This window comes from Panthera pardus, unplaced genomic scaffold (assembly GCF_024362965.1).
Source record: "Panthera pardus isolate Hobbes unplaced genomic scaffold, ASM2436296v1 HiC_scaffold_13, whole genome shotgun sequence".
In the NCBI taxonomy this organism is placed as follows: domain Eukaryota; kingdom Metazoa; phylum Chordata; class Mammalia; order Carnivora; family Felidae; genus Panthera; species Panthera pardus.
In genome coordinates this window covers 183,595,064-183,609,318 of record NW_026526688.1, presented here as the reverse complement: position 1 = coordinate 183,609,318, position 14,255 = coordinate 183,595,064, and the positions used below count along the sequence as shown (strand labels likewise).

General features: G+C 38.0%; 1 protein-coding gene across 13 annotated transcripts in view; it reads left to right on the top strand.

Annotated features, from left to right (window-relative positions):
* The window catches only part of RBPJ (recombination signal binding protein for immunoglobulin kappa J region), a 218,420-nt gene that overhangs the window by 152,236 nt on the left and 51,929 nt on the right, over positions 1–14,255 (top strand). The gene's annotated exons all lie outside the window — the stretch shown is intronic.

Here is a 14,255-nt window from a genome sequence, read left to right as displayed (position 1 = left end):
CCCTCCCCACCCCACCCCCACCCCCGGCCCAAGAAATGGTTATAGAAGACACTGGGATAGATATTTTCCCCGGATTTGAATAGTGATGGGCTGTAATTTCTTTTACCAAATAGTTTAGGAATTATTCATGTATTAGTCTGTAATAAGCTCTGTGGTCTGCATCGTAGACTAGTTTGTCTGCCGTGCTGTCATTTCATGGCCTGAACAGGAAATAGTTGGTTAAATGCTTTAGTTGGAGCCTTAATTTGACTAAACAAAATCATTCTTACTTGGACCACTTATAGTTCATGCTTGTTTTTGTCTTTTACAAATAATTTTTCCTGAGAGGAAAAGGAGTGTCTTCTTATTAACAGTTACTGCTTCTCTAATTAATCATTCACGTGTTTGTGGTATGTAGTCCCACTGTTATTTGTGGTTGCTAATAGTGGTAATTCTAGGTTTCATATTACCCACTTAACCATCAAAAATTGTTAGGGTTTTTGTGTTCATACATTTTATTTGACTGATGTAGTCAAAACTACTTTTTAATTATTTGAAACCTTGGAAACCTCCTACTTTTGTATGGCGTGCTTCCTGCTAAATGTTTGCTTAGGGATGGTGGAAGTGAATAAACCCAGGAAGAACGCAGAGTTTATTACTGTTGTACTGGGTTCAGAATTCTTCATCTCTTAGGTAATGAAGGAAAGTATTTGGGAAGGTAACAGTTTAAATCATTGATAGGTAAATTTAATAGAAATATACTAGAGCAGTCTGTAATTTTTATCAGTTGGGCTACCTTATGTTAAGATCTTTTGACAAGTTAGCAGTTAAATTCTAGGTGGAATTTAGTTATTAAACATAAGACAAAAGGGCTTTATATTAAATTCTAGCCTATAATGACAGCAGTGTAATCAAGTTTTGAGGTAAGGTCGGCTGCTTATTAACCAAGGCAATCATTCAGTTCAATAGTATCTACTCTCTAAAAAGATCTTTTCTGACATGGGTTGGAGATGATATTGAATACATTGTTTATAAAATGTATTTCTTTATAATATTTGCTATTTCAGCTTTAAAAATCTCTTTTTGTGGGGTAGTACATGGGGCATCTGTTTTTTGTTTTTTGTTTTGTTTTGTTTTGTTTTGTTTTAACTCCACAGAGGATTCTTGATGCAGAGACCAGAGTTGGGAACCCTTTGGAAAAGTTTGTAACTTAGTGGTTAAGAGCTTACACTCTAGTGCCAACTGACCTATGTTTCAGATCTAACACTTAGTTTATTATTTTGACAGGTTGTAAAAATGATATGGAAAAAAGGTTTATATATTAAAAATATAGTAACATAAGTACACATAATTATATAATTTATGTTAGTGCATTTTATATGTGTGTGTATATATATGTGTGTGTGTGTGTGTGTGTATGTACATGTACATATCCATATATAGGTTATATATCTATATAAATAAATTATACACACAGTGCTGGGTAGGAAGCCATTGTTGAGTAACAGATGATTATCAAATGCCAGATCAGGAACCTGGTTTGGGAGGGGGGGGAATGCTATTAACATATTTTTCTTGCCTTGAGTTTTTACACTTTCTCACATGATCTTCCTAGAGCTAAATGCACAATCACTATTTGACTGATGCTTTCAATTCTTTGGGCTTTTTCTCATCAGTGAAAGGTGGTCACTAGAGACTGGTAATTTATCTATGGTCCTCTAATTCTGCCCAAGTAGAGCATTCTCTAAAGCTATGTTTTTCAAATTGCAGGTTTCAACCCATTCATTAGCGGGTCAAGAAATTGATTTAATGGGTTATGATCAGCATTAAGACACATATTAGAATAGAAAATAAAATATCAGAGAGCATGGGCTATAGAAAAGGCTATTTAAAAAATATTTTGTTTCAGGTTTTTAAAATGCTGAAATAAAATGTATACACATTTATGTTGATTGGATTGCTTTAAGTGTGCCTACCATGGTCACAGATGCTATTGGTCTGTCTTGTTTCACCTTGTTAAGAAATAACCAGGATACGTTCCAGTCTGTGGCTTGTAATGGTATGTCGTGCTCTATATTACCTTCAAGGATCCCCTTACGATCCCTTTCATTTGAAGTGAAGGTTATTATAGGAGAGTATCTAAGGAGTAGAGGAGAATAGGAGAACATAATGGCTTTTGAGTGGCATTAATCAAGGGTGTTTTATCAAGTAGAGTGATCAAGTATACTGCCCCTTGGCATACATTCTGGTATTTATCATCTATAGATCAGTGATCTTCAAACTGCCAGTAGTAGCCTATTCTGGAGTCAAATTAATAAGTTACTGCCTTTCCCCCTTAATTAAATGAAGCGGAAAAGAACAGAATAGCAAATGTCTTAATGTATCCCACAATATGGCTTTGTAAAACTTTTGTTTTAGGGGCATGTATATGTGCCAGATTGCAGAGACCTAAGTACTGGTAAAGATCAATTGGGAAATTGTATGAAGCTCAGTCTTACAAATCTAGATTGCCAAACTGACCCCGGCCAGAAGACTTCAGATATCTAAAACAGGATTATCAGTTCAGTCGGTGGTCTTATCTCTGATGGTAGGTTATAGTTAATGAGCTGTGAAACATTTTTGTTGTTGTTGTTGTTGTTGTTTTTAAGAGAGACGGTGCATATGCAGGGGAAAGAGGGAGTGAGAGAGAATCTCAAGCAGGTTCCATGTTCCTCACAGAGCCCTATGTGGGGCTTGGTCCCATGACCCCCAGTATCATGACCTGAGCCGAAATCAAGAGCCATTCAGGTGCCCCTTTGTTTTTGTTTTTTGTCATGTTATTGGTATGTGTGAACAGGTGTGAGCTTGCCCTGGTAAGTATTTAAAGTCTCCTAGGTAAGAAATTTATAATATATACTGCTTGAGGACGAATTTACTCTTACTTTACATTGATGAAAGTGGCCCATACAATTAAAAAAAAAAAAACAAACCCAAACACCTGATGATAGATACTAAAACCCACCCAGTTCATTTTCTCATTCCTTATATGTTAGGACTTTGCATGTAATAAACAGGTGCTGCTTCAATTCAGAAGATAGACATAAGTTTAATGTTGCAAAAAGATTAAGCATAAATCAGATAGATTATAATATTTAGTGTAGTTAAATGTTAGACCTTTTATTTTTTTGTATATGTGCCTGTGTCCACTGCAGTGTCCTGCTAACAGGCAGATATTTGTTTTATATATTTGTTGAAGGTGATCACAGAGTTTCTGGTGAATATTTTAAAATAAAGCTTCAAAGTAGGACAATATCAGCATGTGTATGTTTTAGGATTGTGTCTAAAATACAGTTTCTCTCTAGAAAACAATAAGAGAATGAAGACTTCTGGTAAATGGTTTCATAGCAATGGAATTTGTATATTAGCTTTCTCCACTTGGGAGTTGAAAAATGGAAGAAATCTTTGCCAGAATAGGAGGCCAAAAGATGATAAGCACAATTCATCTTTCTTTGCAAGTTCTTGGAATTTGAGTCAGACATACATAGTTCCTGCTCTGAATTGGGTACGATATACTAAACTTAGAAATCATGTTTTGAAATTACAGAAGATAAAGTAGTAACCACCACCCTCCCCCACCCCCCCACCCCCGCAACCAGGGGATTAAGTACGCCGTTGATGGTAGGTTGTCTTTGCACCAGTGTGTGCAGGGGTAAATTGCTAGCGGTGAGGCAGAAAACAGCCTGTGGATTCAGAGAATGGGAAAATTAATCCCGTTTTTCCATTACTCCATTTCCCCAAAACCTCCCACTCCCCACCCGACCTTGCCTTCTCCCAGATTGTTCAGTTCTTCCTACCCTCATCAACAGCATCGCTTGGCTCTTCATCATTATTTTAGTCCAGTTTATTCCCAACCTCCTCTCTCTTCCTCATGCTGCTTCTCCTGTTGAGACTGCAAAGTTTCATGGTGTTGCTTCCTGGCATTTATTTCTTCTTCACAACTATGTCCCTTTACTTTAGTTACCAGCATGCATGAGAATGATAGCAACTTGTATCCTTTGTCTTTGGTAGATTTTTCCTCCTAACATGTAGTTTAGAAAGAAACTAAACCGTATTCTAGTTTAGTTGGCCTCGAACTGAGAGCAGTGGCCACAGATGGCCCCAACCACATATCTAGGATTAGAAGAAAGAACATTTCATAAATTACTGTTAATTATTAGATATGGTTCCAGGATACTTTTGGTTACTAAAAACAAGTCAAAAACTCTCTTAAGAATGAAGATTAGCTGCTTTGAGAGTGTTTTAAAAAAATGTTTTAGATTATGAAAATAACAAAGTTTTAAAAATCTTTTGTATAAATAACATTGTTAGCATTAGGCACTTTCTCAAGCTAATTTATAGTACTTTGAAAAACATTGCCATTTTGCCTGTTTCTGGAATCTGGGATATCTATTAAAAGAATACTTTAGAACCCTATCTCAAGCATGAACCTAACTGAAGTGGAATATACTAGGTCAGTAATTGTCATGAAAATTGGGGAATATCTTGCTTGTGAAAAAAAAAAAAAAATCAGTTTATCTTGTAATATTGAACTGCTAGGCGAGTATGGGGAGACTAGTGCGTAGGTGAGCCAGAAATGTGCACACATCCCAAACCTGTTGCTTAAATGAGGGGTACGGTTTTCATTATGGAGACCTTATCAGCCATGTGGCCAGGTTCTTACACATCAGAGCGAGTGAACTGCAAATAAAATGATGGCAGCTTTAGATGACGCCCACAAGTCGTCAGGTGTTGCTTTAACAACCGTCACATCAGCATATACTCTTTAAAAATAATGACTGGAAATGTACGACTTTGGAAAATAGCGATCGGAAAGGACAGCTGCCTTCTTCCACTCCCCCACCCTGCCCGCCCCTCGCTCACACGCTTGCGCTCTGTGATTATTTGTTATAAGGAATCCTGGGGAGGAACTCTTGGGGTGGTCGTTAGGACAAAGTATGTTTTCAGAGCATTTACTTTGGTGGAGTGCTTTTGTGTTTCGTTGCAACAATGGGAGGACCAAGGTGATTAAAAATGTGCTGCAAGTGCTGATAGTAGCAGCTAAGCGGCTAGATTAATCAAGTCTGCATGAAATTTACCTTTGTGAAAATTCCTTTTTGGTTAAAATTCCTGTGGACAAAGTAATCTGTGAGTGGGAAATTGTGGCCTGGGGCAGGGACAAGGCAGGTACAGGTGGTGACTTGGAGCGGGTAAAATCCTTTGGGAACATTGACTTTTGAAGTAAAAGCTGTGGCTCCACCCGCCGAGAACCAGTTTTCAATGCCACTGTCTCTACCCCCGCAAGTCACACTGTGTTTTGTTGACTCCTGTATCCCCTGCCCCCAGACAGTGACTAGTCATAGCAGGTACTTAGTAAATACTTGTTAAGTGAACGAACTTTTGGTAATAGAGGTTATTAACATGCATTTGACCTGTCATGGCAGGACAGACCATTTCTTATGTGCCAACTTCTTAATTTACAAACGGAGAGAATGAGTGGATATATAAGGAAGTAATCACATTTTGAAATGATTTTAATTTCTTCAGTTTTATCGTCACTGAACTCTGAGTTAGAATTTGTATTAAAGACCGAGAAAATCTTGAGCGCATAATAGCTAGTATTTAAGGAGTGTTGGACTTACAGAATGCCCCCTCCAGCTCTCCAGGTTGTTACAATTAACGTTTGTATTTTACAGTGCGGAGACTGAAGCCCTCGAATAACTGTGAAAGGGCTAGAGTGGTTTTTTGTTAGAAAGACCAGGACTTTGGGGGAACAAGTCTTGGAAATAGTTTATACAATAATTCAACAGATTTTTCTCACAATGGTAGATCTCCAAGTGTGAGTTTTTGTTTTTTTTTTTTTTAATAGGGAAAGAATGATTGTGATCTATGCTCGTATCCCACAGAAGAAAAGCTCTGTATTTGAACTAAAACATTTCCATATTTGGGATTGACCAGATTTAGTTTGTTAGGAGGTGGACAATTGCCCTTTTATGGCCGCGAGACACTCCATTACTGCTTTATTTCTCTTCGGCTTGGTGGCTCTGACACTTCCTCAGGCAATCCTTTTCTCTTCTTTTTCACTGCTCTGTTGCATCCCAGTGTTCTCTGTATCCTTTCTTCTCTTCCTACCCCACAACCTCCTCTCTGTTTTACATGCAGCCTTAACAAACAGGAATATTTGCTCTGCAGTCTTCCTGTTTAAAATAATGTGTGAACAGTGCTTTTGAGTGTGAGAACTGGGCAGACCAAGTGAGAGAAAGGAGGATGTTATAAAAATAGTATAAAATGTAGGTCCTAGCAAGTTGTCCAGAAGTCAAAAGGGTTGACCCCAGGACAAGTAGTATTCCTCTGTCAGATTAAAAGATTTGTTGAGTATAATGACCAGACTGGTCGGATTAATTCTTGAGGAATACTGGAACCAAACCAAGGCATTGAGGGATAACCAGGAAAAAAAAAAATCAACAATTAGAACTGTGACTCCCCTTTAACTTTGATTTTCATTCCAAAGTTCAAATTTATACTTAGAATTAAGGATCTAATTTTAGTCTTAAACTTTCCTTCATACCTAGGAACCACCATCATTTAAAAAGCCCAGAAAGTTAAGGGCGCCTGGGTGGCTCAGTTGGTTGGGTGTCCCGACTTCGGCTCAGGTCATGATTTTGTGGTTTGTGGGTTCGAACCCCATGTCAGGCTCTGCGCTGACAGCTCAGAGCCTGGAGCCTGCTTTGGATTTTGTGTCTCCCTTTGTCTCTGCCCTTACCCTCCTCGCTCACTTGCTCTCTCTCTCAAAAATAAATAAACATTACGAAGAAAAAAGCCCAGGAAGTTAATTTGTCAGTTGCATCAATATTATTGGCTTATACATAATGGATCTGATATTAGTATTTGATTATTGAAACTACAATGAAAAATTGCCTGGGTGAAATTGCTGGAGACCTATACCTGGTATATGTAAGTTTTCCTATCAGTTAGATTCCTCAAAACTGTGTAAAGGAACATGGACTTCTAAGTACCTTGTTTCAGGAGTATTGTTTATAGCCCCATTTAGATCTTGATAAGAATCTATCAAAAACATGGATTAATACTTTTTTGAAGATGTCAACATGGCTCATTAAGGAACATTGGTATTGTTGAGCAAGTAATAATAGTAAACTATAGCAGGACATTCTCCTTAGGAAAAGTAGATAGTTTAATTAACATGAGGAAATTAGTCATCGTTTTAGGTTTTTGGACTTGGTAAAATAGTTCCTTTCTCTCCTTTATAAAACTTGTAAATTTAATAATTGACTTATTTGGGAGACTATAATTTTTTTCTCCAATGTGGAAAATAGTGTTCTAATTTCAGATCAATTTGTTCATGATTATTTTTAATTCAGAATAGTTCATCTAAATAATATTATAGCTTAAGAGCTACTATTCCATAATTTTTTTTGGTTTTGCCACCTTTTTTTCTTTTTTAACATATGACTTGCTATTATTCTGGTTTATTGGGTTAGTGAACACATACTGTCTACAGGCTTATGTTTGAAAACTTGATGTTAACACTATACACACTTGAGCCAACTTTAATGTGAATAATATAAGCTTATAGGTTTGGCCATATTTCTCTTATGCACACTTCTATTTAAAAAAAAAAAAAAAAAAAAAAAGGTTGTTCAGCATAAAAGTTATGGCCTAAAAAAATCCACTGTGCCTATCTGATTTATTGAGGAAACAGGTTGGCATTTTTTTTTCTCCTATAGCTCTTTAAAGGCTCTGGATTCCAGTAATCCCTACAGCTATTAACACATCAGATTTCCCTGGTTTATTTAACCTAGTGGCATTGTTTCATATTTTCTAGTTTGATTACTACAGCATTTCATTCTTGAGATTCAACAGTTTTTGTTTGCTGAGAAATAGTTTACAAGTTAAAAAACGATTTTTCTGAAACATTAAATTTTTATATGATGGGTGGTTTGTTTAATGAAAAAAGAAAATAGACATTAATTTATCAGTGAATTAGGGAGAAAAACGTCCTTATTTTGGGAAGATAAAGAAGCAGTTTAAGGACCAGAGTATGGCTTCCTTATGTATTTATGTGTGGGTCTCATTATCTTGACCTTAGTATGGTCGATGCATAGTCAGAGGTAGGAGAAAGTCCTGCCTTGTGACTTTCTGAGCTCAATTTTCTTTCTAAGTTTGAAATAATGCCTACAGGTCAGGGCTATGAATGAGAATTAAGTGACAGCATATATAAGGAGATACATGCTATTTGTTGTTACATACTTCTCTGTTCTGCTATATGAGGCCAGTTTAGGAAGCTGTGGATAGAAGTAGTAATGAGAGCTTCCTTTAGCCTTGTGGAATCGGGGAATGGAAATATAGAAGATAATTTGAGATACAGTTGGCAGCATTAGTCAATGATTTGTTTATGACAGAAGGAAAGAATGAGAAGAGGTCAGTAAGACTACTACTGTAGAGAAACGACATGTCTTCAGGGAGCATGCAGGTGTAGAAATTGGTAAAAGGAATGTTAAGAATTAAGTGGCTGCAGTAGAGTTTATCTTTAAGGAAGACCTATCCTCCTGTTTTCTAGTTAGACAGTTTGATGTTGGGCCGTCGACTAGACAGTAAATTAACTCTGACAACACAGCTTTGCAGTTTGCATAATTTAAATTCATAGCACAGCAAAACACTAAGTACATACATACGTGAATGACTCAGATGGTGAGTGAAACCTCTTCCTATTAAAGGTGGTTATTCTCGTTTTCTTTGTTGCTTCCCAGCTTTTGCTCCTGTGTTAGTGCTTCGACACCATCAGTTTCTGATGATCTATACTTTTAATCACTTCATGGTCGTTCCCAGTTCAGAACCTTTCCTTTATGCTGAGCGGAGGTCCTCAGATGATTCGAGGATTCGGCTGCTTTTCCTACCACCCAGGGCAAAGCAGTTTGCCGTCAGATTGCACTCTCAACTTCTGTGCCGCTGTCTTGCGTATTACCTTTCAGAGTCCTGGGACTCCTGTGAGGCTTGAGGAAGCAGATACTAGCTGCTGGGTCCGTGTTTTTGGTCCTAGTGGTGCATGAAGGCAGCGTGACAAGTTACTGGCTCGGATAGACTTTGGCAGAAAGCCATCTTTTAAGCTTTGAATTGTGGTTAAGACCACTTCTTCAGAGTGGTTTAGGCATTACCACAAATGCAGGTTTATTATATTATGGCCTGTTGTAATTCAGAAGAAATGCATTGTTTTGGGCATTAACACTCAACGCTGAAAGGCATTTCCTTATTCATGCAATGGTATTATAAAAAACATTTTGGAAGTCTCTTTCCCATTCTGATCATATGAATTTTGATCATTTTATTATTTTTGTTTATTAAAATTCTCCATTTTAATTCAGTGTCCTATGATTGGCATCGTTTATTATGCCCTCAGGAACAGGATTCTTTGAAACTGCTTAACTCCTTTATAAACCCGAGTCCTAGCCTTACCTTTATTCATTAGACCTTATTCTGGCTACCCTATCCATAAATGTTCTGGTCCGTGTTTTTTCAAGGAAAATAAAAGGCGGATGCACTGCTGAATTCAGATACTTGAGAATACCAAACTGTGTTAGAGATTTGGCTATGTAAGAAATTGGCCAAACATGGTTTGATGGAAGTTGGGCTGGTACTGTGTTTGTATAATTTCTATCACCATAAAAAAGAAGAATGTAAAACCTCTTTGTTTACTGAAGATGTTTTGTGTAGATTCTTGGTTCCTTTCAACTCAGAAGAAAATGTACTTTGCAGAATTATGATCGATAGTGTAAATAGTAAAGTCATAAGACACAGTTCCCACTACAATTGTAACATTTTTCCTTGTGCGAGGAAAATGTAAGAGTAAATGTCAAATTTATGACATACATTTGTGGGCACACACGTGTCTGTATGCATATGTGTGTGGTAGCCAAGGTGTGGCTCCTCTGGCAATTGTCTTTAGATTTACTGAATTTTATGTATTGATAGCTTTAAACAGCATTTTTTTTCACTTTCTAGTATTCGAAGAAAATTTTACCCTTTACCTTTAAGATTTAGTCAGTAGCTGAAGCATTGGGAGGGTAAAGAAGGTTTCCTTTTTGGTTTTTTGTGGACCCCTCACTGAAGCAAACCACATCTGTGCTTGTATCGTAGAAAGTTTTAGGATCAGTTACTGCACTTTACAATTCTAGCATAAAATTCATATCCCTGGCCCCATGTTCGCATGTTAGCTAAATTCCATCTTAATGCAGAGTATATGGAAGACCATGAACATTATACTTTAGCTCTGGTTTTTTTGTTGGTTTGTTTTTAATGTTTTATTAATTTTGAGAGGGACAGAGACTGAGTGCGAGCGGGGGAGGGGCAGAGAGAGAGGGAGACACAGAATCCGAAGCAGGCTCCAGGCTCCCGGCTCCCAGCTGTCAGCATGGGAGCCTGGGGCTTGAACTCAGGAACCATGAGATCATGACCTGAGCCAAAGTCCGACACTTTAACTGAGCCACCCAGGTGCCTGGGCAAGGTAGTTTTCTGAGCTAATTTCCGCATCTGCATAATGAGGATAATAGCACCCACCTTATAGGACTGATAAGTGTATGCAGTTGAGATATGCAGGCACAGTACTAGCCTTATGCCAGCCCTCTAGTAGCTGCTGTTACAGTGTAGTCTGTACGGATAGGGACAGTGTGTCTTATTTGTTGCCACATGTTCCAAGTCTAGTGCAGTGCTTAACACACAATAGGCACTTAAATGTGTGTTAAATGATTAAGATAAAAATAACCAGAATATAGGAAAACAATTAAACCATTTTCTGTCTCCTTCCTTTTCTCAGTTTTAGATTAGATAGGCAAAGGAAGCCAGTTTTAAGATTAATAATGGGAACATTTTAATCCTAGTACATATTCAGCATTTTTTCCATGACATTTCATAGTTAGTGATTTTTTAAAAATACATAATCTTGTGGTAGATGATTTGCCACAGATGATCCTGATATTTTGCCTACTAAATAGGAGAGAAGATTGTGGGAATATCTGATCTACAATTTGGATGGAGAGGGAGGAAGACCAATTTTGTTAGGACTTAACATGCCTGTTGACATGATATTTAACTTTTCTTAATATGAAATATATCATCCTGGGATGGTGTAGCCCAGGACTAGAAGATCACTGCCTTGGGGCGCCTGGGTGGCTCAGTTGGTTGAGCGGCTGACTTCGGCTCAGGTCATGATCTCACGGTCCGTGAGTTCGAGCCCCGCGTCGGGCTCTGTGCTGACCGCTCAGAGCCTGGAGCCTGTTTCTGATTCTGTGTCTCCCTCTCTCTCTGACCCTCCCCCATTCATGCTCTGTCTCTCTCTGTCTCAAAAATAAATAAACGTTAAAAAAAAAAAAAAAAAAAGAAAATCACTGCCTTATAAAATTTTGATGTTAAAATAAAATTTGAAGGCAATAGGAATGAATTCCAGGAAAGAACTCTTTCTCTCCACCCCCCGCCCCAACCAGCCATTCATTCAAAAAACAATTAAGAAAAATATGCATAATACCCACATACACACATATATATTTCTAAATTAATGTCATAAACCTACAGAAACAAAGCACACAAATTGTAAACGTACAGTAAAGTGAATCTTCACAAAGTGAATATACATGTGTGACCATCACACGCATGAAGCAAGAATGTTACCAGCTCCCTGGAAGCCCTTCTTGTTGCCCCTTCTGGTCTCTCTGCTACTCTCCCACAGGTAACCCGTATCCCGATGAACACTGCACATTAGTGTGGCTTGTTTTTGAATTTCCTATAAACAGATTTATATAATTTTGTGCCTTTTTGAGTCTGGCTTCTTTTGCTCACGATCAGCATATCACATATATGGTGATAGCTTGTTCACTTTGGTTACTGAATAGCACTCTATTGTATGATTATTCCTTAATTTATCTGATCCTTGACACTGGTCTTTTGGGTTGTTTCTAGTTCTGGCTTATGTCTGATGCTACAGATGTTCTTGTACATGTCTTTTGGTATCCATTTATACACATAATATGGGGAGAGTATTTTTACTACTTTGGAATTTCATCGGCAATAATAATCTCAAGTCAGCAAGCAATATATTTTAAACTGTTGTCAATGGGCTAGCGGTATCACTACGTTCTCAGGTGTACTTGCCTTAAGGAAGAGTCACAGGCCTCCATGTCCTGCCTAATTGCATGATACTGCTTCTCAGGCTTTTCTGTTGCATAGGCTGAGTCAGGACTAAGTAGGGAGACACCCACTGAACCTAACTTTGAAAGGGAAACATGCTTTTTCTACTCCTCCCATTTCCTTCCGTGTGATGGGACCTATGTGATGTATGATGCTTGGCCTGTCTCCACATACCAGGTGTGTGGAACATTTTATTTTTAGAGCGTTAGGACTCAATATAGAGTGTGGCTTTAAAATTTCAAGTTCTTTTGGCTTAATAGTTGTGTGGGTTTTTTTCCTGAAAATTACTTATTTTTCCATAACTTATTCTTTGGAGGCAGGAACTTCTGATGTAACCATTTTTCTCATATCCTTTCCTACTAAAAATCTCCTTGGCCCTTTGTACTGTAGGGTAAGCTTCCATCTCAGAAATCACTGATGGCCACTTCTTGGGGTTCTGACCTATCTCAGTGTCAGACGTTTCTTGTTCACTTGTCCGAGGCAGTGGTTAACAGGTAACTGGAGCCCTTCCCAGACAGATGTTTTATACACTAAATGTTGCATGTATTTGCAAGAGTAGAACCCACGAAGAACAGGTGGGAAAAAAAATCCCATTGTGGATGGTTATACTGTTATGGCCTTCTAAATTTTCTGTAGGGAGAAAAATGTCTTTTGCTGCCTTCTTTTTTCTTTTCAACCCCTCCCTCCCTTCCTTCCTTTTTTTTTTTTTTTTTTTTTTTGACTCACTAAGGTTAGAATATTTAAGGATGAGAAAAAAGTTAATACCTCTTCTGATTAATAATCAGATTTATTTCTTCCTGCAAAGAAATTCCAAGTGGCTGCTTAGCCTTTAAAGAACTGACAACCTTAACATCTCTGACAGAAAATTTGTAGGGAGGAAAAAAATCTTCACTGCTTGTAACTTGAGGTGGGCATGAAAAATAAGAGGGGACATGCGTGGGAGAAAACTTTGTGACTTCATCTCATATATAAGCCAGTTGTCCATGATCACTTGTGGATTTTCTATGAAAGGTGTTTAGTCCTAAACAGTTTTTGATGGGTTACTTGTGTGCTGTCTGGGCTGCCCTTCCTTGGAAGGTATAAATTCTAGGGCAAACCTCTCTTTCTCCTTTCGTATCTTTGCCTTGATGGTGGTAGGAACCGTTTGTGTGTGTGTCTGTGTACATGTGGATACACATGTGCTATTTCTATTTATATGTTCATATACTCCTCATTTGTTTGTTTTGGCACCTGCTTGTTGGTGTTTAAGTTACTGCGCAGCTGCTGATACTTGACCTGGTAGTAACTTAGGACCCCGCAAAGCTGAGCCCTTATCTCTCTCTGAGCCGTAGTTTAAGGCAAAACTAAATGTGTTTTTGTGTGTGGTAAATTATATATGATGACATAAAATGTATCATTTTAACCATTTTTAAATGTACAGTTCAGTTGCATTAAGTACCTTTACGTTATCGTAGTTGCATTAAGTACCTTTACGTTATCGTACAACTATCTCCATCCGTCTCCAAAGCTTTTTATCTTCCCAAACTGAAACTCTGTACTCTCTCTGCTCCCTGACCCCTATCGCCAGCCCCAGCTCCTGGCAACCAGCATTCTACTTTTCTGGCTCTGTGAATGTGGCCACTCTAGGTACCTTATATAAGTGCAATCCTAGAACATGTGCCCTTTCGTGTCTGGCTTATTTCTCTCAGCATAAAGTTTTCAAGGTTCATCCACGTCGTAGCATGTGTCAGAATTTCCTTTTTAAGGCAGAATAATATTATATGTGTATACCACATTTGTTCATTTCTTCATTCATTAGTAGGCATTTGGGTTGTTTCCACCTTTGGGCTGTTGTAAATAATGCTGCTGTGAGCAATGGTGCGCAAGTATCTGTTTGAGTCCCTGCTTTCACTTCTTTTGGGTTTACACCCAGACTTGAATTTGATTGGTCATGCAGTAACTGTATGTATAATTTTTGGAGGAGCCACCGCACTGCTTTCTATAGTGGCCGCACCATTGTACATTCCCACAGTAAGGTACAGAGGTTTTAATTTTCCCATATCCTCACCAACACTTGTTATTTTCTG